At 44.8% G+C, this 21481-nt stretch overlaps 1 protein-coding gene across 18 annotated transcripts in view; it reads left to right on the plus strand.

The window, feature by feature from the left end:
* The first annotated feature begins 517 nt into the window (after nt 1-517).
* The window catches only part of PTPRF (protein tyrosine phosphatase receptor type F), a 376508-nt gene continuing 355544 nt past the window's right edge, over nt 518-21481 (plus strand). For 17 of the 18 annotated variants that reach the window (XM_027747286.2, XM_027747295.2, XM_027747291.2 and 14 more), the window contains exon 1: nt 735-874. The gene's annotated coding sequence lies outside the window, so the exon portion shown is untranslated. Of the gene's footprint in view, nt 625-734; nt 875-21481 lie in introns of those variants that run through there. The other variant, XM_027747288.2, reaches the window with a different exon arrangement.

Below are 21481 nucleotides of genomic sequence, written 5' to 3' on the forward strand. Positions count from 1 at the left end.
GAAGGGCTGTACGGAGCAAGCGAGCAGCTGGAGCAGCAGCGCGCTGAGCGCCCGGGCTGGAACATCGCGAACAGCCCCGCCACGGCCGAGCCATCACGGCCCGCAACAGGTCCCGGCGCGGCGTTCGCCCGCCAGCAACGGGGACGGGGAGATCCGCGGGGAGACCCAGGGCTCTGCTCTGCCTCCCGACCGCCGCTCCTCGCACCCCCCGGGCCACCTGCGGCCTGACCCGGGGCTGAGAGCGGAGGGACGGGGCGCGGGCACGGGGCGCCGCTCCGAGCACGGCGGGGCCGCAGCCCCCTCCCGCGGCCGCCGGCACAGGCGGAGGGCGGCGGGGCCCCCCGGCTGCCAGCCCGGCTCCTTCCGGCGGCGCCGACACAGCGCCCGCCCCGGGCCGCGGCCGCGCCCTCGCCCGCCCCGCCGGGCCGCCCCCCGCCCGCCCCCGCCCACACCTGGCCGGGGCGGGCCCTGCCCGCCGGCTGCGGGCCGACTCGGCGGGCAAGGCGGGCGGCGGCGCAGCGCAGCGCAGGCCGCGGTGGAGCGGAGCGGGACTCGGCGGGGAGCAGCGCCTCGCCTCGCCGCGGGGCCGAGCGCGGCAGCGGGGCCCCGGCGCAGCCGGCCCAGGTGAGCCCGCGGGCGGCAGGTGGCGGCGGCGGGGCGGGCTGGGCTGGGCTGGGCTGGGCTGGGCTGGCGGCGGGGCGGGCGCGGCGCGCGGCCCCGGCGGGGGCGGGCTGGCGGCGGCGCGCGCGGAGCGCGGTCCCGCGCGGCGGCGGCGGCGGAGCGAGCGAGCGAGCGGAGCTGCCGGCGGGGAGCGGAGCGGGTTCTCGCGCGGCGCCCGGAGGCAGCATGCGGGCGGCGGAGCCCCGGAGCCCCGGTAAGTGGCTCGGCTGCGGCGCTTCTTCCCTCCTCAGCCCCCCTGCCCGGCTCCCGACGCGGCGGGATCGTCTCCCGAGGAGCCGCCAAACTCCACCGCCTGTTGAGCTCCGCGGATCGGCGCCCCCGAGCGCTGGCCCCGCCGCCCGCCTCGGCCCCGCCGCCGCCCCGGGTGCCCCGCGGGAGCCGCCGTGCCGTCCCGGAGCTCCCCCGCCGCCCGCTGGGGCCGCCACGCGGTTGCCCGGCGGCCGCCGGCTGCGCCCCGCGGAGCCTCCCCGGGTCGGTGGGAGCAGCCAGGCACCTGCCGGCGCCGCGGTGCCGGGGGCGCGGGTCTCGCCGCCGCGGCGTGACCTTCCCGGGCGGGCTGCGGCGCTGGGGGCAGCCCCGGCGGGCGGCCCTCCGCTCTGGGCTCGGGGGAGCGGGTCGTGCCCCGCGGGGCGCAGCGCTGAGCGCCGCGGGGCGTCCCGGGCGCGGTGCCCCCACCGTGCGGGGCGGGCGGCAGTGGCCCGGAGGGTTTCCCGGGGCTGGCGCCGGCCGTTCCGCGGAGGAGGGAGAGAAGGGGAGAGAGAGGGCGGGAGGGCGCTGCAGCGGGGGGCGGCAGACCGCGCCTTCCCCCCCCGGTGGGGCGAGTCGCCGCCTGGGAGAGCAGGGGGCTGCCGGGCGGCGGCGTCTTGGGTGGCGAGAACAAAGGGTCCCCGGCGGGAGCGGGCAGGAGCTCCGCCGCTGCGCCCGGGGTGCCAGCTCCCAGCTCCCCACACTGGCGCGGGTGGGGGGGTTCATCCCCTTCTCATCCCTCTCGGGGGAGCGCGGCCGCAGCCTCCCCGGGGCCAGCTCCTGCCCCGCAGCCGCCCCCGCAACCTGTTGGTCCGCCTGGCTGTCCGGGGGTGCCGGGCGGTACCGAGCGGTGCCGAGGGGGCGGGCAGGGCTCCCCCGCGGGACGCCCGGGGGCGCGGGCGGGCTTGCGGGGGGAGCGCGGGCAGCCCCGGGCGAGCGGGAGCCGAGGCTGCAGGCGAAGGCGGTGGGCGGGAGCGTTTGCCTTCCCGGCGGTTTCTGCACCCAGAAACTGTTAAGACCCAACTTCAAGCAGTTCACAATATCTGGCGTAAATTAGATTCAGTGAAAGAAAGTATTTCCGCGCTGTTTAAAGGAAGATCTCTTCCCGCAGACCTTTTGTGTGGGAAAGATGTGGATGTGGTCTGTTTCCAGGAGACTGACTGGGGCAGCTGTTTTAAAGCGTTTTGGAGTTTCGTGTTTATTTCATATGTAACCAAATGAAGCTGTATTGTCAGTATGAAATACAATGTTCTCTTGTCGATTTCGGAACTGAGCTATAAAAAGTGATTTGGGCTGAAGATAACCGGATAGTCAAAGCTTCAGTTGAATATTTGCTGGTTTAGAGATCTCTGAAGGCAGCTAACTTGCACGGGGACAGTGAGCAAATAGAGTTTCCTTATGCTGCTTCTATAACCACCTTTGTTCATTTTTCAAGGTGGATGCTAGGGAAATGACAAATTTAATTTGAGAATACTAAGGTCCTGTGCCGCAAATGACTTATCTCTGTGTCTGGTTACTGGGTGATTGTTCCAAGACTGCCAGTTTGTCTTTGAAAACAGCTTTTTAAATAAAGTCCATTGCATTCATTATGATAATGCAGGAAATGCGTGGTTCACGAGGTTGGTTTTATAGATGGAGCAAGTGTACTTTAGTCCTGGTTTTATTATTTCTGCTGTGGTGGATTGCTGTGGGGCTGAGGATGTAGGAGTAATAGATATCCATACGGTGAAGTGCATGATCAGCAGTCTGAACTTAGAAAGCAAAAGGTAAAACCTGAATGGCAAAACGGCCGTCTTGTGATCTGAATGTGTGGTGGGTGACAGTGTTGGATTATTTAAATTCTCGGTTTCTGCCTTTAACCGACCCTCTTAATGTCCAAGTTTCTTAGCCTACGTCACTGACGTGCGTCCTGGCTGTTGAAATAGGATGTAGCATGACCACACGTGCGAAGGGGTTAAAACAGCTTATGACCAAAGAGTTAGTGCATCACTTCAGATCAAGAGATTTTTGTATTCAGCTTAGTTACAAATATTGCCATCAGCCCTTTTCTTTTTGTGTCCGTGAGTATGTCTTGACTGTGTACTGGTTGGGGCCATCAGCAAAATAGTAGAAGCCGCAGGGCAACACTTTATTCTCATGCATGTTGGCAGTGAAAATGTCAATTTCTGGAAAATCAAAGTAGAAGGCGTCCTACGTTGTGTATTGGTTGTGGGTTGACAGTTATGCAGGTATTTTTAATTTTATTTTTTTAAACTAAGTCCTTGTTTTGGGAATGTGAGGTAATTGTCATTGGCAAAAGTAGAGAAGATAATCAAGTCTTGTGATTGTAAGGAGAAGGATCTAAGCTTGTGGATAACAGAGGAGAAATGTTTTCTTCTTTGTGTCCACATAATGCAGGGCTGTGGGAAGATATGGTTAATGAGGATGATTATTGCTGTGGCTTTCCATAAATCCACTTGTAATGGAGGCTTTGTACAGTTACTTCTGAATCTGTACATTTAAAAACTGCAAATAGCGATAATGGAGTTGGCTAATAGCAGACTGTCAAGTAAGTGCAATCCTTGTGATAATGTTCAGCCATAGATCTCCGTTTAAGCATTACTTTTAAGCAGAAAATGTTTCTTGTAGGTCATAGTATATGCAGTTGGGAGGAAAAAAACCCAGAGTTGTTGCTGCCTGCTCTTGAATCTTAACCAGGTAACTCTAATTGTGCAAAGGGTACTTTTTCTCTCCAGCTTTTTATCAGATAGCAGGAGATGTACAATTCAGTAGATCCATTTGATGTGAATTTAGATAGTGGAAAGGAATACTAATAATAACCAGCTTTAAGAGACTGAAGAGGTCTACCTGAGGTACATCTGTGACGGTGTGCAAATTAAAGTTGGAACTTGTGCCTTTTGAAGAATTTCAAACTTTCCTGTAAAGCACTGGAGTGAGCTGGATGCCGCCAGATGAGATTCTGAGCTGATCTTGTTAGTGGTATTAATCAGAACAACCCTTTCTGTTTCAGTGGGTTTTTAGTGCTTCTTAGAAGCCACGGTTGAGCATTAAATTACTCAAGCCTGTTTTGCAACTTAAAAGGTGGAGGTAAGACAGTAGGGAACATTTTAATGTATTGTCTCGCCCCAATACAGAAAGATGTAAAAGTACCTATTATTTTCAAGTCAAGCACTTTGTAGTAGCTACTGGCTGTTTTATATAGTGTTTTGAATGAATGCAGTTTTAACTTATGTACCTAAGAGACTGACAGGAGGGTTGCCTATGTTTATGTTTGGAGTAATTCATTGAGAAATATTTGTGATGCTCTCCATCATTGCTTGCTCTCCTTTAAAAGCAGTGCCTTGACTTTCATCTTTCGTGTGGTCCGTGAGGACTCCTTATGTGGATTTCCTTTTGCTCAAAATCTGACCGTAAAAGTAAGCTTTGTTTCTACAGGTCTTGGTGCAGTGTTCAACCCCAAAATGTATGCTTCCTTTCCAGTAAAAAACTTGTAATTACATGGGGTGGTAGCGAACTGGAAAGTATTGCAAAACATATGTAAGAATACTGTCGTACAAACCCTAAAACTGACGAATGACTCACTGTGCCAGTGCTATATCAAATTCTATCTATACACAAGGTTTAAATGACAAGTTTACTTTAGGCAGGGAATATGCAATTTTCTTGTACTCTTTCTTCATCTGATGTCAAGTGAGCTTAATGAAATGGTGCATGTGGGCATACAGGAGGCACCAGTTGTAGAGCTTTAATGAGCAAAGGGAACAAGCACTGCTTGGCTCTATTTGTGAAGATGATAGACATAACTACGCTTATATTAAAACCAAGTTCGTGGCACTGATGCATATTTTGAGATGTATGTTTCTTTTTATGTTCCTCATCATCATTTACTTGTGTGCATTTACTAAAATTTGTTCTATTTCTGTTTTCTATAGGAGAGGGTACTTGTTCTTTTAGCAGTATATGTGATCATCTTTACATATTCATGTTAGTTGAGTTTTTTAACTGGCATTTTGGCAATGTTTTTGTCAGTATAAAATTCCAGTCACTGCCAAAAATGAAAACAGGATGATGGTCAGCATGGGAAAAGGGCCCATGATTATAGGTTAAAGAGGAAAAGGCCACTTTGCACTGCAACAACACAGGTTTTATTCATGCCTTTGACAATGTGGTTGTGATTTATTATGAGAAGCTTCACAAAGCTTTGGAGAGCCCCCCCCCCCCAAAAAAAACAAACAACACTAGGACACGTAAACAGGCAGTGACATCCTATAGCTGGGAAGCCTGTGCGAGCTGGGAGGAGGACAGGGAAGATAGTTGAGTTAGAGGTGTTGGGGTCTTGTGCTGTTGCATTGTGTGTCTCACCTATATATATGCCTGTGGATGTTGGAGTGCCTGGTGAAACACCTGTGGGGAATCCCAACCTGCAAAGCTAAGGAACCCAGTAACCACTCAGCACTAGGAGGAAGAGAAACCCAGTATTGACTCAGCCCTAGGTGGAAGACTTTAAACTGCTGACAACCTCTTCTATTCATTTCTCATTTAGCCATTATGCCACACAGCCTATCCCTTTGTTAATCATTGTCTTTCTGGGCAGCAGGAAAGATGTAAGGACATCTTGGTCTTCACCTTATGTTGATCATGAGAGCTGTAGTGACCAGTGCCCCTGCGAGTGTTTGCTGTCTGTAGGAAGGTTGAATCTCCTCAGGCTGTGAAAGGAGGCCAGGGAAAGAAAGCTGGAGCACTTGCTATTTAGTGTCAGTGTACACACAGTGTATGTACACCTCTGCCTTACTGGAAAAAAGGGTGAAACAGGTCTTGCTCCTTCAAGGACTGTATTATCCGAGAACTTTAGAATAAAGATGAGAAATACAGAGATAAGTTAGGGTTTTTGGAGCAGAGGGTGGAAGCAGTGTATATAAAAAGCCTGGTTGAGCTCATATTGACAAAAGCACCTCCTAATATCTGGGCTTGGTACTGGGAGGAAGCTCCATTTGGATGCTTTCATCAAGTGCAATCCACTGTGTAGCTGAAATACAGCAATACCATTAATCTGGGAAGGAATAGGATGGTCCCATTCTTATTCTTGTCCTGGAAGCTTAGAAGCTTCCAGTTTACAACCTGTCCAAAAGACATTTATTTCTTGGCACAAAATTTCAGCTGCAACTGGCAAGTGGGTAAATACTTTCTTCCAGCCGTACTGAGAAAGAGAGGAATTATTTAGGTTGGCACAAGAAGTTTATAGTTCGGAGTTGTCAGATGAAATAGAACAGAGAAAAAACCAGGAAGGCTGGGCATGTGGCATCGTTCTTTCCTTCAAAAGCAGTGCTGGAAATCTTGTCATCACTCGAAGCCAAACAAAGCATGCATGTGCCTGACCGTGGTGAGGAATTATCTATTAGTCCTCTCTTCCTTACTTTTTTTTTGTTTGTTTGTTTGTTGTTTTTTTTCCCTCCTGCAAGTGTTGTGTTTAACACCGAATTCATGTGTGTACACAGCGAATAACATCTGTTCTATTTTATGAGATCCACAGAGCGCGGTTGCTTTTCTATCCCTCCTGTGTATGGATTCTTCTCTCATGTGTCATCCTTGCTGCTGAAGGCAGCCAGGCACTTGAGCTTTTTAATATCTCCTCTCTTTAGGAGCAGTAAGTTATTCATGGGATGGTACTTGACTCTTCAGTTAGATTTCCTCACAGAATTAGATCTTACAGCATTTTAGAAAAACCATTATTTTTCTAGAGGGTTTTGTGAGAGGTAAAGAAAAGGGATGATGTGCACATCTTTTTCTGGAGGAGTTCTGGTAATTTTTGTATCAACAGGTTTGATTTTCTGCACCAACCTAGATGTATTTTGATAGGATAATTAATTGGGAAGGTAAAGTAGATTTGAGAAGTCTAAAAAATGCTAGTCTATTGTTTAGATTTTAGGTTACATATTTTACATATTTTATCTGGCAGGTATTGTGCTTCTGATCTTTTATCTTGAAAGATAACCGTAGAAGTGGCAAAGAGGATCCTCTTGGACACAGTGCGTTAAGAATTTGTTGAGGGGCTACATGCTTGGAAAACATGAGATGGGGGAAAGGAGGAAAAAGGGAACTTGTTTTTTGGATGGAGTTGTTGCCGTTTTATAGAGTACTGCTTTCTTCAAATGCAGAGGAGTTATGTTTGTTTATATCTTATTAAGTAACATTTGTTTCACCAAATTTGATCAAAGGTTTAGTTGTTGCAGAATCAATAATAATTCTCTTACCTTAAGGAAAAATCTGTAATTTATGAATGTACTGTCCATTGTATTTTAACTACTTGTACTACAGAATTTGCAAGATTACACAAATTGACTAGAAGATGCATGCAAAATCCAATAATACATTTATCATGTCAAAGTTCAGTGAAATATGAAACAAAATTACCATAAACAAAGAAAATTGGCCTCTTAAACCTATGAACTAGAAGTTGTGGATATAATTTTGTAATATATATTCTCAGTGGGTTTGTTGAGACTGTTCTTGGGCACCACCAAAATTCCTTTACAGTCTTATGTATTCTAACGCCTGTGTAATGTGGTAAAAAAAAAAAAAAGGCACTTGTGAACTTGTACTTAACCTGAGGATGAAGCATGTAGGTTTGAACATGCCTTTTAGATATTGACTGTCTCCTCACTGTAGCCTTGTGCATAGGTAGCTTCCAGTTAATAAAATTCAGATTTGAAGAATTACACCTGGGGAGACAAGTATTTCAGCAGATTTTAGTGTTACTGCTTTAATTCTGCCTCTTGAAACAAAGGTAGGATTATAAACTTTTGGAGAAAAGTTTGTCTCTGTTATACTCGTGAGCTGGGAGTCTGTGGCTAGCAGCTCACGTTGGTTTGCATTTTCTCCGGGTTCTACTACATCTTTGGATCCTGTAAAACTAAACTTAATGCTTTGGATATAGTGTTACAGTAAATTATTTGTTTGAGGTCTTTGGGCTCAAAAAAAGGGTGTTTTAGAATAGGCCATCCATTAGCCTAATTTCCTGAAGTCTGTCCCATTGCAGGGGGTTCATTTTAACTCAGGTCAGTAGGTTCCAGGTCCTACCTCCTCACTAAGAGAGATCAAGACAGGGAAAGCTGGCAGAAGCCTGTGGCACGGCCGTGATTTGAACGGCTTCTTTTGGGTTGGTGCGAGGTGTAACTCTCTGTTATTCGTAGCTGGAATTTGGATGAGACTGAAGCGAGCGTGGGCTCAGGCTGCCCCCACGTTGGAGTGGGCAGGTGCTGTCCTTAGCACAGAGATGGATGTCTGCCTCCTGACAGCGAGCATCGTGCTTTGCTTTGCTTTCTTTTCTTCCCTGGCTGGCCAGGTCAGCGGCCGAGACCGTGCTGGCCAGGGGCACCTCTCACCTGCACACAGGAGAAAGGCACGGAAGTGCAGCGCGTGTTCCTCCACGATAAAACTCCAGCAGCTCTCCAGGAGCAGGCTGTTACTGCTGATAATTGTCCTCGGCTCCTACCGTGGCTCTTACCTGAAGCTTTTTCTTTGTAAACAAGATAATAATAAAGTGTGCTGCTCTACTTGCCTCCGTGCCGATCTCTTTCTTGTGCCTGTGGAAGGAATAAGGAGCATAATTAATTATGAAGAGGAAGAGTTCTGAAGGGTTACGTGGCGGCTGGCTGTCATGCTCTTCCAGTGATCCCCCATCCTGCTGTCAGAAAGCTGGGCATCCTTTAGGACACAGCAGTATTTTACTGAAGAGTGATCAAAGGCTTCTTCGTTGGCCAGAACCATCAAGACACATGGGCAGACGTTTGTTTTAAAACGACTTGCACAGAGTTGCTGGGATCAGCAACTTGACTGCAGCAACGCAAAACTGTCTTTAACACACTAGAAATCATGAACTGTATTTTGTTTGCTTAAATCATTGGGTGTTCAGGGCAGGCAGACACCATGAGTTGTACGGTGTTAAAGAATACATTGCACAGCAGTTACATTGCTGGAAAGCATTTGTAAATGTAAGTTTGAATTAAAGAGATGTATTTTTTTCCCGTATTAAACTTTGAAGAGTTATGCTTTGAAGACCAGTGAATTTTTTGATGCTCTTAAACGTTGTCTGCAAGGAGCAGGTGAGGGATCTCCTGACCTCCTGTTTTGCTTTTTTTTTTCCCCTTCATTTTTTTTTCTTTGAGCTATTAACTCTATTGTGTGTTGGTGTTAGACGTTATGAGAAATGCAGACATTCTGGTTTTGGCATTTTGGTGATAGGATGGGCTGACATAACTTTGTAGGTTATAAATGAAGTATGAGCTCTGAAATAGTGGCTTTCTTTGTATCTGAAGGGAGCTATCAGGCTCTTGGATTTTTGTTGCACAGTGTAATTAAAATAAACACTATAATGCTAATCATTTTTGTATTTTTGCCCGTGGGTGAAGTTTTAAATTAGAAGTAGCTACACTTCGGTGAAAGTGGAATTTTTGGTATTTTTTTTGTTGGCTTTTTTTTTTAATTATTATAATGTTGCCTGTTTCCAGTCTAGTGATATTTCAGTGAGAGTGCATAAAAAATATTGCTAGGCAGATTTGTTTATATTTTTATTGTGTACTGTATATTTTAGTAACAATGTAATTATTGCTTTAAACAGAAACGCCTGACTTGAGTGTTTAATTCTGTCAGGCTCAAGCAGTCACTGATGAGGTGATAAATGATAGGTTGTATGTAGAAGTGGATTTGCAGTTATTTGCTGCTTTCGGAAAAAAAAAGAGATTGCTTTGTTTCTGTCCAATGACTAATGCTGGAAATCAAAGTATTTCACCAGATGTTTTTTCTAATGACTGTGGTTCAGGGTCTTTTTTGTATGGAGGAGGATTTCGACTGAGTTCATCTCTTGGTTTTGAAGTTTCTCTTGCTTATTAATGCAGCACTCCTCTGAGTCTCTTGCTCTGGACTTCTCTGTGGATGGTTTTTCTGGAAGAGTTCCCTTCCCAACCATTCGTGCATGTCTCAGCTCCCTGCTCATCAGGAGGTGGAAAGGCAACAGCATTTTTACAGCACAGGCTGATCACTTCCTTTCATTTGTGTTTATTTCATAGAATTAAACCAAGAATAAGTGTTTTGCTTTATTTGTTGATGTCTGATTAGGAATTAGTGGAAGAAACTGAATTGCGGGTGTGATTAACGGTAGTTTTTGTTTCTAATGTATGAAAGGACTCATTGTCTGAGGCTTTTCCTCCATCGAGCTCTGCCTAATCCTGCTCAAATCACGCTAACAACGGCAGCGCTCGAGGCTCCTCGTCTTGTTTTCCTGGGTACTTAATCATACAGCTGGAAGAATTTCCTCTTTCAAGGGATGGTTGCTTCTGTGCCGAATCTGCTGTCGTGTTGTAGGTGTTAAGGTGGGCATTAGTTTTGGGGGTGCAGGGGGAGAGGGTGGTTCATCCGCAGTCTGCAAACTGATCTAATTTATGCTAAATTTGGGTTGCAAATCTGGGCCTGATAGTTTTGTTAACTGTCTGTCACCTGCCTCTTTGCAGCTTTGGCTGAAGGAGACAAGCTACCTCATTCCAGCTTCCAGTTCCTCCCAAACTTTTTTGTTAGACCAGCTTTCTGTATTTGCTGTGTAGCAGTTCTGCAGTACTACAGTAAAATTGCTCAGTGTATGCTTTCAAAAACTATTTAATAAGTTTGAGTTTCATAGAAGTGGAGATATTTCTAAAGTACATAGCAAGTACAGACAAACAACATGACTGTTATTCTTCCATAAAAACCTAAAAGAAACACAATAGCCCACCCCATGAACAATAGCCTTTCTTTGCCTTTGAATCAGGTTGTCATTCCAAGGTCTCAGAGTGATTTAAAAATATAAAATAAACTCCCCTGAGGAATCTATTAAAAATTATTTGGTTCACTGAACATGCAGTGCATGTTCAGTCTTGGAATCCATTACATGCCCGTAGAAAGACTTTAAAAATCCTCTGTGACAAAGTTGATCTGAGTTGTGTCCCTTCGGCAGGTGGGGGTGAGGGAATTCCATTGCTTTATTTTCAAAACAGAAGTGTGTGGCATTAATATTGATTTTTATTATAGCTGTTTGCTAGTGCAACTGTATCCAGAGGTCACATGTCAGCTCTGCTTTTATTGTGACAGCTTTCCCTGTTCCTTTAGTTGAAGTCTGTAGTTGTGAAACTCTGGAAAAAACTGAGAAATGCTGGGTTGTTTTTTTTTTTTTTCCCTTTGAATTCAATTTGTAAAGCTTTATTACCTAGAATTAAATTCTTATCATGTTGAAATGGTGCATAAATTCTTGTTGAATGGAGACAAATGCTGTTAGAAATTGGTGAAGCTAAACTATATTTTAATCCTAGATTTATTTTTGTTTCCATTGTCATACATTGAAAACACTTTGCATCTACTTTTTCCATCCATATTGGTGTTTTCTTGTTCTGATAATTTTTAATAGTTAAGTCTGGGAGAGACAGTGTCTGGTAGATTCCCGCTTATAGTGTGGCTGTGTGCCGTGACAAGGGTTATATTTCCGGGGACCTGGTGTAGGTGTTGTCAGTTCCCATCAGCACGTGCTGCTCTTGTGTGCTGAACAGAGTTGTCACGTTACTCAGCAAAACTGTTTTTCTGGAGGAACTTCTCCGTGCTTTCAGCTCACGACGGAGAGCTGTGACATCTGCTTGGTTGGGTTTTATGTGCAAATATTCATAAATTGCTCAGAGCTTGGTAGTTTTTTAGAGCCTAAAGTCAGGTGAGGACTTAAAGAAAACACAAATAATGGGCAATCCCTCCGGCTACGCAAGTTTATTTGATTAACCCATCTGACCCGCAGCGTTCCAGAGCAGTTAAATATTTGGACAGTCAGCAGTCCTGTTAGTCATGTTTCATTAGGTGATGGCCTCCTCCATTTCGAGTGTGCTCTGTTTTGCTGCTGTTGCCAAGTCTTGCACGATCTTGAAAGGGAACCATGCGTGGGGGCACGGCGGGTGCTTTTGGGGGTGTTGCTGAACCAGGCTGGCAGGAGGAGCTGGGGATGTGTGTCACTGCAGCAGCATCATCTGCAGTGGGAAGGGAACCACAGGCAAGGGAGAAAATTGTTAATTGTGGATTGTCAACACCGTAAAGGTTAGCTGGTAGATGAAGTTACTAACCTAAGCAGAAAGAGCAGTGCTGCCCTGAGAAGTGTAAAAGGCTTGTCAAAACCTAATCTAATCTCCTGTGTTAACTGTATATTATAATAATGAATAAATGAAATTGCAGCAAGCTGAGATGGTCCAATTTTAATAACTTTTCAAAAAATTAAAAGGAAGTATTGAGCTGGAAGAGGCATATCATGATTATCCAACTTTCCTTCTATGGAACCATTTCTAATTTTATGTGAGCGTATACTAATGGTTTAAAAACTAATTTGTCTCCTTGTCAGGTGCTTGACCGGTATTTTAATACAAAGGACAGGGTTTTATCTTGAACTGGTCTTGTTTTTCAATGGGTGTTGCAGCCAGCTGGAAAATTGTTTGACTTTTTAACTGCTGTGGTTTTGATGCAGTGTCTACTGTAAGAAAGTAAAATTTATGTAAAACCAGTGACGCTTTTAATTGTTGTATTTCCATTTAGACTCAGGGGTAGGGGAGCAGACGTTTATGCTGAAACATTCAGTGTTGCCCTTTTTCTAAAAATCTGGGTTAACTTCATTAAAACTAGGTAAAATTCCTATCCTCTTTAAAATCTGAGGAAAGCAAGGAGGAAATAGCTGCTGCAACTTTAACTTGGTGCATTTCTGGATGAATTGCTGAAGCTGTTCTGATAGAAATATGTCTAGCAAGTTTTATGGGGGAAAAACCTAGTACAAAAAAACAAATAAACCCTCTTGGGATGCAAATGTGGTTTTAAAAATTGTGATTGTGCCTTTTTGTCTGTTCTGGCGAGAAAAGAGCGCGATTACGATGTGTTTTCATTATAAAGGTTTTGTGAGTGACTGGATGGGATTCAGCTCTGAATTCCTGACTTTGGAGTGTCCAAATTGTGCATAATTAACTTAAAAGTCAGATTTTCGGAGACTCAAATGTTTTACAGGAAAATTAATGAGAAATACAGTGTAATGCACTACTCTTCTCAGTATGGTTTTCTCACCTGAAATTACTGAGTTACAAATACTTCAAATTGAAAAGGGTTCTGAAATGAGCTATGAACAAGTATTTGTGGTCTCAAAGAGAGAAATATTTTGATTAGTGGAGCCACTGCATTAGTTTTTATGGTAGTTTGCCTTGACACAAATGTTAGTTTCTGGGTGTGCTTTCTAAAAGACATAGTAAGTTTGGCAAAATTTCCGCCGCGTCTTTTCACCTAATTGCTGTATGAGTTTGCATATAATCTTGTTAATTGAATTGTTTTCGCATGATCGCCGAAGCGTCTCGGAATGGGTAAAAAGTTGCTTCTTCTGGACCGGAGGGTCCGTGGTTGGTATCAGCTGGTGCGGAGGGCGTTGGGTGATGCTGTTAGAGGAGGGCGTTGGGTGCTGCTCTGTGCCCGCCTGGGGCAACGCACTTGTCTGAGCCGTCGGAAAGGAAAGCAGAGTTGTTTGGTGTCGTATGAAATGTATGCACAGCTCGGTTTTGCAGTGCTGGTTTTTTTCGAGGAGCAGATGTGTTTGCAGGGTGGCTCTCTCCGTTAATGGTGTGATAGGGGTTTGTGTTCTCGCCTTGGCCGGGCGCGGATCTGCCGGAGGGGACGATGGTGGGTGTTTGTCAGGTTGTCACTCTGCCTTCTGACGCTGTGAGACCTTCTCAGAGGGGTTGTCTTGTTCTAACCAGTTACAGATAAGTGGAAATGAATGACTTCACAGGAGGTTTAAGGTAAAGGCAAGTGTCACTGTGAAGGTAACTCCAGAAGACCGATCCAGACCCACAGCAGTTTTCCGAGCTCTGGCCGTGACCTTGGATGTGCATGGGTGAGCTGTGAGAGCTGCTGACAAGTTACAGAAATCCTGGGTGCATGTGTGGCCTCTCACTTTATTTAATAGTGGATTTTTTTTTTCTTTTTTGAGGAGGGATGGAGACATGACTGAGAGTTCCCAGCTACGACACTTTTCAGATCCTTATTTGAAAGTGTTTTAAACAAGGGACATCAGAAGCTGAAATACAAAGCAACCTTTTGAAGTTAAAAGTGGGTCTGCATGAAAATGAACTGCTTGTCTGTGAAAAGAGTCAAGTGTGAAAGGATAGGATGGTTTCGCTAAATGAATTTGATAGTCTGAATAAGTGTGGTGAGGCAGAGAGGAGAATCTGGAAAGGTCAGGACAGCATGTGACTCTAGATGAGGCGGTGGAAAGACATGAAAGGAATTGTGTGGAAATGCCTTGGTTTACATTTTTCTTTTTTTTTTTTTTTTTTTTTTTTTTTTTTTACTTAGAAGTGATTTATTTATTTTGGTGAAGGTGGTCATAAAAAGGGAACTTTAGAAGCTCGCTGCAGAGAAGCGGGGAATCCGATTCCTTTGGGATCTCGTACCTTTTTCATTCAGCTTTTGTGTGGTTTCGAATAACTGAAAGATCAAAGCCCGAAGGAACTCCTTGTTACGTGTGCAGTCCCATTTGTAGGACTGCTCTGTCCTACATGCTCTCTGCAGTTGAATGCTTCAGCAGCTTTTTGTCCCAAGTAGTAGATTTCTTATTATTGCTGTCTCATTTTCAGTGATTCATGTAACTTGGAGATTTTTAACTCAAATAATTTGTGACATGTTTTCTAGGTTCCTGCTGACTGCTTAAAAGTATAGTATATGTTATATTCATTCAGTGTAGATAAATGTGAGATGATTTGCACCAGTAGCAGGGAACTGTCTGAACTTTTTGTACAAAGTGATGGACTCCAGGTTAACTGTCACCACTCAGGGTGGGATCTTGAGACCGACAGTAGTTCTGTCAAACCACCAGCTCTGTGCTCAGTAGTGATTAAAGATATCAAATCTGATGAAATGCTATGAAAAGAGTAAAGAATAAGATACAAAGCATTATTATGCCGTGTCTAAATCCATGGTTTGTCCATGCATTAGATACTGTCTTATCTCCCTTTCAGCTCAAGAAGAATACAGAGCACCTGGAGGAACTGTGGAAAAAAGCAGCATAGTCATTAGAGATCTGGGATGGCTTCCATGTGACAAGTGACTGAAAAAAGGTGTGGTTGAAGAACCATGTAGCAGAGATCTGTGAAATAGTGAGTAGCTTGAGGAGGGTTTGGCTATTTCGTCTCAGAGTGTAAGAGTAAGGGAAAGTCAAACCACCTTTGAAGGAGGCAGGTTCAGACCCTGGCAGGAGGAAATCGTTCTCCATGCTGCTAGAACATTCTGCATGTTCTTCAGGCAGCTAAGCCTGTAGAACTCCTGGAAAAGGTCTTCTGGGGACTACTCGGTAGACAAATGCCAGTCTAAGAAAATCCCCACCAGTGAAAGTATCGAAGGCTACAAAGGTGCTTGGGGGAAAAATGCGGACGTGCTCGTCCTATTCTTGCTCTTCTCTAGCCCTGTGCTCAGAAGCTCTGTTGGAGACAGGGTTTTGGGCTAGCAGGACCTGTGGTGTGGCCCCATCTGTTTTTATGTTTGTGTCCTGAGCTTTGCTGTGAACTCCATGAACTTTGTGTCCTCAGTTTGCTTAACGTAGGGGCAAACCCTCTGCAGTAAAGCCTTTTCCATGGAACATAAAAAAGCTGCTGCTGGCAAAAGCTGAACACAAGAAGAGGGAATTGCTGCTTTCCCATTCCTGCTTCTACTTGCTGTGGCTTACCTTATGCTGTTTTGGTGTTGGGCCGTTTCACTGAAGCAGCAAAAAATTAACTTCAGAGGGAAGGGGAAGAGCTGAATAGCTTTCTACTGGTTAGTGGATTAAAGCGGTTCAGAGGTGCAGTGAATGCCCAGGGGGAGGGGACTGCACAGCCCCAGAGAAGGCAGGCAGCAAGGCATTCCCCTTTTCACCACTAGTAAGCCATGAGATAATTTGGATGTCTCAGGGCACAGCACACCCATCTCCCAGCTGTGCGGTCTTCCCATGCTCATGCCGATTTTGGTGATTGTTAAAGCTGACTTGTGGAAGGCTACAGCTCAATAATACAAAAGAAAACTGCCAAATTCTGTTGCAGTCCTTCGAGTTTTCAGCAAGCTTAAGTAGATCACAAATGGTGCTCGAGGAGGGCTCGGTGCCAGCACTGGTAAGTGGCAGGAGTGCCCGAACAGGCATGAGCAGTCCTTTTTGCAGTGGTGGTAACCTCCCTTGAAAAACCAGACTGCTGCTGCTGTAAGTGTGGAGCTGCCTCCCACAGTGTGGGTAGAGACTTCGATGCTCCTTGCTCTCCAGAACATGTAAGCAGGGTCAGTACTGGCCCCTGTAACCTTGGGGTGCTCTGGAGTGAAGAGGGCACCAGAGTGTGCAGGTGGGCAGAAGTTATTTATTCACTTTTGCCCCGAGGAAGTGTTTTCCAAAAGCAGCTTGAGGAAGGAAAGGTGATAGGAATTACATCTGGAGCAGAGTTTCTTCCTTAGTGTCTGTGGGTGACAGCATGGAGATGTTGTTTGCCCAGGGAATAGCACAAAGCTAGATTTTCTGCTTTTGTGAAAGCGGATTGTTTTCTGTTCTGTTGGAATGAGTGCTTTTGTGTACAAAATGCTGATTAAGGTCTTAACACGTTATTAGTGTGTGCGAAAGAGCAATGTTTGCAAATGTGCCCATTTCTTTTAAAAACAGATGGATTCATTCCTTATGCCTCTTCCTTGTGACATCAGAACCCCCCAAAAGACTGTGAGAAGCTGTGATCTTCAGGACCTTTTATTTTTATTGGATAAGAAGCAAAAAAGGCCACTATACAAAACGAAAGAGATCTGCTTTTAGTTGAAGGGAGTTACCTTGTGAATGTCACAGGCACCTATGAGCAATAATGGTGGAGGATGAAGATTTGTTTGAATTCTTCTGAGAGAACTAGCAGTCGAGATGGATGGAAAAAATGTATTTACTTTTAAAAAGTATATTACAATATTAATAACTTCCCACTATTCTGCAAATATCTTCATCTTTCTAGTTAGATCTTTCTACATTACTTATTCCAAAAGAGATTTACTCTACTGCTTCTGTCTAGTGCTACATGTCAAAATAATTTTTCTTTCGTGGACAGGCCAAGAAAATGTCATGTGGACTTTTTTTCCATTATCATTTCAGTATGGGCAGGTCAGCAGCACTTTATCCAGGACTGGAAAATTTCCCTGCTTTCCCTGCAAGGCTGTGTAAATAGGCATATCTGTGGCCTACTTTCCAACAGTTCTGTAGTGTTTTAGATTCTCACAAACTTAGATTTTGTATTTTTCAGAAAGCTTTACAATTCGTTTTTAAAGCAGTGCTAATTCAGTGTGTCTAACTAGCTGAAGATCATTAATAGCTTCCCTATTCAGTGAAGTTACACAGTAAAGCTCCTTCTGGGGTGATGCTATTAAATAATTCACTTATTTTCCTCAACTTTTTTTTTTTTTTTTTCCTGGCAGCCTAGCTTTCAAAATCTTTACTAAAATGTTGCTTGAAATCTTAATCTAATTTGTTTTTTAAAGATTAACTCCATTAGTACATAGTTCATGGAGGAAAATGTTCTATTATGGGAGAAACATACTTCTATGATGGATTTTGAAAACATCAGTATGAACATAGGCAGGAGAGGTGATAATGTCTATAGAAAAGTAGCCCATTTTGTTTAGTTCTTGGAGTGTAGGTGTTAGGATTGTGGATATTAAGGTAGGTAAAACAGGCTACATAAATGGAAATGCGTTTAGAGTGGTGGAAAATAAAAACATCTTGATGCACATCTTTTTTGAATTATTTTGGTCATAGTCACAAAAGCTTTCCAAAATTTAAACTATTTACTGAAGGGAGTGGGTTGTACTGTGACTTTGACAACTGTTTATTTCGAGGGAAAATTGGTCCCTAAACTTATCCCACAGCCACCCTATCAGGAGCTACTTTTTGCAGGGGATATGGCCTGGAGTCATGGTGTGCTTAGGCATCAGTTATGGGTCCTCAACTTGATTTTTGGCTGAGATTTGTACTGGCTTGTTTCATCATCTAGGGTACTGGTTTGTGATGAGTGATTCGTGATACAGTCATTTCTTCCACATTGCCTGATAGCCCTTCTTTATTTTACTCCTTGGTGCACTGCCAGAAATAACAATTAAATCCAAGCCTTTAACTGCATTTTATTGAGGGCAGATTTGAACAGAGATCTGATGAGATCTTTGTTCTTTCAGGATCACTGTGGTGTTCTGGATGTTTTCCAAACGTGTTTAACGGCCTTCAGTCCCTTTTTTCCTGGGGTGCATGGAAGAAACTGGCATTTCCTTGAGCTTGGTGACAGTTTGCCTGGCGGTGGTTATCAGGCTGCCAGGACTCTTGTGTGGATCTGTGTTCACTCTGTTGTCCTCAACTCCTTCTGGATATGGTTAAAGGGGTTCCCCCATTGCTGCTGATGGGGCATGACTTTGGTCATGCTGTGTCTCTGAAGCACTGTGCTCCTGGTTACCCCATGGAGATTTTGGCCTCAAAATCTCCAGCTCCTTAGCTGTGAGCCTGGGAGAGCTCTGCACCTAGAGGAGAGTCGGTCTTTCTTCTAGACTAGGAGTTGTCTCAGACCTCCCTCTCCTCAAGGCCAGGCTTGACTTTTGTCGGAACAATCTGATGAAAGCTGTTCTCCTCTGTGCACCTTGTGTTTCAGAGCAGAAGCTGCCTGCTGTTCCAGGAGGCTAGGCAGCCAGACCCGGTGGGTGAACCTCAAGGCTGGTTGTCCTGGTGGCACAGAGCTCCAGTGCAGTGAAACCCCACAGCTGAAGTGGACAACAGTATGCACTTAGGGGCTGTGTTGGGAAACAGCAGCCCAGGTGATGTGGCTGGGAGGACATTCTCCACCTGTGCTTTGTGCAGGGGTGTTCCTTGTGGTGCTGAAGGGCAGCTGGTCAGAGCTCCGCTTGCCCCATCCTGGATGGCAGAGTGCCTTGGCACGAGGTGTGCTCAGCAGGGCTGTGATGAATCTTTATTCTACCGAAATGCACTCTGTCTGGGGCCTTTTGGAGAGCTGTGTGTGCATGTGGCACTGCTTGCAGACACCTGCAGTTGAAATGGGCTTTATGACTTTTGCTCTGCATGAAGGTGGGAAGAGGGGTTGCTTGTCTGTGAATGGAGTCTTTGAAATCTGCAGGCCACACGTGTGTGTTTGTCCTGGGCTTTCTTGGAGGGGGGGAGCAGGATTGGAAGGTATACTCCAGTCCCAGTCCTACCATACCTTTGCATGTGGGTGCAGAATCAGTGCTGGTAAATCTAAGGTGGTCTCACCTCTCCTCCGGAGTGTGCTGTTGTTGCCTGGCCTGTGGGAGGAATTGTTGGCTATTTATGTGGTACTTTGGGTTGATAGTTAAGTTCCCACTTGCTGGTTCTCCATCAGGTGTGCTTTTGTCCCTGCTCTGTGGAGTTGTAGCCTCCATACTTGACACAGGGTTTCACAGCTACCCCTTCCCACCTGTATTTCTCAATCCAGACTATTTGTAGCTGCCAATGATTTGCTGCAAAGAGTGCTGTGGAAAGTGAAACATTACCCGACTGTATATTTATTTATTTTAGCCTGGAAAGCAGCATTTGAGTTATTCACAGCACGATGCAAAATATTTATAGTACTTGAAATGCTTGTAAATACATGTTGCAAGCAACAATATAAGCAATGTCTTAAGCCATGTGAAGCATTTTAATCTATCTGAAACTGCTCCCTAGGTAACTTTTTGGTCTTATCAATACAGAAGACTGACTCGGGGTAATTTAATGTTACTAATTTTTAAAGTAATAAAAATATCATTTGATATACCTCCAGATTGGCAAAAATGCTTCAGTTGAAACAGAAGTTCTTCAGATCTCAAGCTCCAAGAATATTCTGTTAGTAAATAACAAAGCACTATTTGAATTTTATGTAAGAGCTTTGCAAAAAGAATTAAGAGATGCTAGGAAGGTGGATGGTGATCATCTGTGGCTGGGAAGATTTCACGTGAGGAGAAGCTGAATTCCTTTGCATCAAAAAAAAAGACAAATCAGAAGGGGCATAAGAAGTCTAGAATGTAATAAATTATTTAGGGAATCTAGGTCAGGAGACTGTTCTTGAGTTGTCAGGGAGGAAATCTGAAGCACTTTGAAATTGGTCAGTTCAAAATGAGTGAGATGAAAATCCTTCTTGTGTGATGTGTTCAGGAGGACTGTAGCAGGTGTTTGTATGGGGGGTCAGTTTTTGAAGTTCAGAAGGGGGTTAGTATTGGGCTTTGCAGAAACACTTAAAGAAGAAACAGAATGGTGTATTCTCTTTTGTTTGAGCAGTCCCTAACTGTTAGTAGACTGGGATGAAGCTTAAACTGAACTAGGCAATGTTTTCTCTGTTGGAGCTTCTTGCATCTCCCCCCAAGCCCTGTAGTGTCTCAGTAACAGGCTGGTGGTGGCTGGGTGGGCTTCAAGGCTGATCCTGCCTTTCTTGTAGGCTGGACATCTTGTGCACCTCTCTGAGATCAACAAAGTGCACTTTATAGACTGTTATGTAAGTAGAAATGAGTTAGAGGACATAACCTTCCCGTGGGAAACTGGCAGATTGTGTCGACTATTTGATAGGCTTTTTATCTGTAGGTATAACTGTAATGGATTTTAATATTTAGATTAATATTGGTATCTGGTGTGATTTCTGCAGAGATTCCCGCTGACTTTTGTGAACAGTAGGTCAGGTCCTTAATTTTATATCCTATGTTACCTTACTTGATAGTTTCATACCACTGAATGAAAAGGTGTTAAATGGTAAGCAAAAATCATGTATATTATTAATCCAGAAAGAATTACCCAATTACCATGATCCCAAAAGTCTACCCAAAAATCTTGCCCAGCCAGCAGTATTTTTAGCAGTCTCTGTCTCTAAAGCAGGTCACATAGGTTCTTTTTAGCTACAGGTTACTACTAAAATTTGCTTTGTTTTGGGAACACTTCATTCATTTCTCAGAACTGGGGCAGTTGCCGAAGGTCATCTCGGAGGAGAAAATCTGTTTTTAAACCTTGAGGTTTAACCTTGGGAAGTGTGATGGCAAAAACTCAGTGTGCCAGGCAGAACTGAGGTTGCAATCACCCTGACAAAATCTGTCGGAGCAAGTGGATTGAACAGGAAGGACAGGAGATAAGGACAGAAAATACAGGAAGGACAGAAAATACAGGACTTGAAATCTGTGTGGTTGATGCATTGTTATGTCCATTTTGAAAACCCATGTGTCAATTAGTGTCCTTTGTCCTCAAATGACAAAATGGAGTTGTACAGGTTTATCTTACCTGCAGCTGTTAAAAAGTTCGATTGAAAAAAAATTGTCGTTTTTGTGATTGCAGAGCAGCAAATTGGTCTTTAAATGGCTACATGGCTAGGGGAGAATACTTATTTCTTTAAATTATTTTGTATAATCCATAAGTCAAAATAATATATATTTAGAACTAGCGTCTCAACAAATTCTCATTGGAAATTGGAATATTTCTGGCAACGTTGCCACCCTTATGTTCATT

Source organism: Pipra filicauda, unplaced genomic scaffold (genome assembly GCF_003945595.2).
Source record: "Pipra filicauda isolate LSUMZ 115617 unplaced genomic scaffold, ASM394559v2 scaffold36_size6622888_pilon, whole genome shotgun sequence".
Classification (NCBI taxonomy): Eukaryota; Metazoa; Chordata; class Aves; order Passeriformes; family Pipridae; genus Pipra; species Pipra filicauda.